The following is a 1,753-nucleotide window of genomic DNA, read 5'->3' as shown; positions in this document are numbered from 1 at the left end:
AAAAAAAAAAAAAAAAAAGAAAAAAAGAACAAAGTCACTTTAAAGGAAGTTAACACTCAACAATGTAAAACTCACAATGTCAAGTACCCAATAAAAAATTATCAGCCAAGCTGTGATGTAGGAAAAATGTGTGCTATAACAAGAAGTATCAGTCAGTAGAATTAGACTGACCCAGAAATGACAAAGATGATGAAATTAAGAGACAAAGACATTAAACTAAGTCTAAATGTTTAAAGGTAAGCATGGCAAAAATAAAGAGAGAAAGAAAGACATAAAAATAGCCAAAAGGAGCTTCTTGGGATGAAAAATACCCCATCTAAAATGAAAAATTCACTGGATGGGATTAAGAGAAAATTAGACACTGCAGAAGAAAAGATCAGTGAAGCTGGGAGCAGTGGTTCACGCCTGTAATCCCAGTACTTTGGGAAGTTGAGGCGAGAGGATTGCCTGAGCCCACGGCAGGGTTGGGGGGGAGGGGTTTCGAGACCAGCCTGGGCAACATGGTGAGACCTTGTCTCTACAATAAATCAAAAAAATTAGCTGGGTATGGTGGTGCGCACCTATAGTTCCAGCTACTTGGAAGACTGAGGCAGAAGGATTGCCTGAACCCAGCAGGTAGAGGCTGGGCTGTGGTGGCTGTGAGCATGCCACTGCACTCCATCCTGGATGACAGAGTGAGAATCTGACTCAAAAAAAAAGATAAGTGACATGGCTGGAAAGAAAATGGACAGAAAGCTAGTAAAATAATATCAAGTGACCTTATGATATGGTCTATGGAACACATGTCTGCTCTTTTACGCTGCCAACAAGAGTCAAGAGGCAGGGAACTGGAGGAAAGAAGTTTATTTCTGAATTCAGAATTCAGAGAGACAAGCCAGTATAGATACCAAGGCCAGCTCAACTTCTTGAATTTTACAGTCGGTATTTATAAGCATAAGCGTTGGAATTTACTATTAACATCAAAATATGTGACTTACAAAACTTTCTATAAGATTCCAGTTTCAATTGAGTTTTGTCAATTGTAACATTCATTGTCTGCATATTCTTGGTACCCACTACTGGGAACCTGTTGTTTTAATTTATCAGTAACTCTAAGCAAAGGTGTTAGCGGAACTTAATACAAAGTGAAACATTATTAATTAAGATACATCATTAGTCAGTGGGTACAAGAAAACAAAAAGTACACTAGTTACAGTTACATGCTTAATATAATTATATTTCTAACTTTATCTATTGATCACAGGGATGAATAACAACTTATTTCACTATGTGACTACCACCATGGGATCTGTGACTCATTCTGTTCCAATAAGGGTCAGCACAGTCTTATGATTCTTTTTTTTTTTTTTTTTTTTTTTTTTGTCAAAATCTCTCTCTGTCTCCCAAATTGGAGTGTAGTGGCATACTCACGGCCATCGCAGCCTCAACCTGCTGGGCTCAGGTAATCCTTCCACTTCAGTCTTCCAAGTAGCTGAAACTACAGGCATGTGCAACCATGCCCAGCTAATTTTTTGATTTATTGTAGAGATGAGATCTCGCCAAGTTGCCTAGGCTGATCTCGAACCCGTGGACTCAGGTAATCCTCTCACCTTGGCCTCCCAAAGTGCTGGGATTATAGGCGTGAGCCACCGCTCCTGGACCAGTCTTATGAGTCTAAGGAATACGGGCATGGGTGCGTACAGGGCAGTAACCCTAAGCAATCCAACATTTTTAGTAGTAGAGGACTTCTTTTTTTTTTTTTTTTTTTTTTTTG

The 1,753-nt window shown here is 39.2% G+C and overlaps 1 pseudogene; it reads right to left on the bottom strand.

Moving 5' to 3' along the window:
• The window catches only part of LOC103272529, a 31,188-nt pseudogene that overhangs the window by 28,491 nt on the left and 944 nt on the right, over positions 1-1,753 (bottom strand).

Source organism: Carlito syrichta, unplaced genomic scaffold (assembly GCF_000164805.1).
Source record: "Carlito syrichta isolate Samal-C Ts95f unplaced genomic scaffold, Tarsius_syrichta-2.0.1 Scaffold312719, whole genome shotgun sequence".
NCBI lineage: Eukaryota > Metazoa > Chordata > Mammalia > Primates > Tarsiidae > Carlito > Carlito syrichta.
Note: the sequence above shows the minus strand (reverse complement) of the source record. Positions and strands in the feature narration are given on the sequence as shown.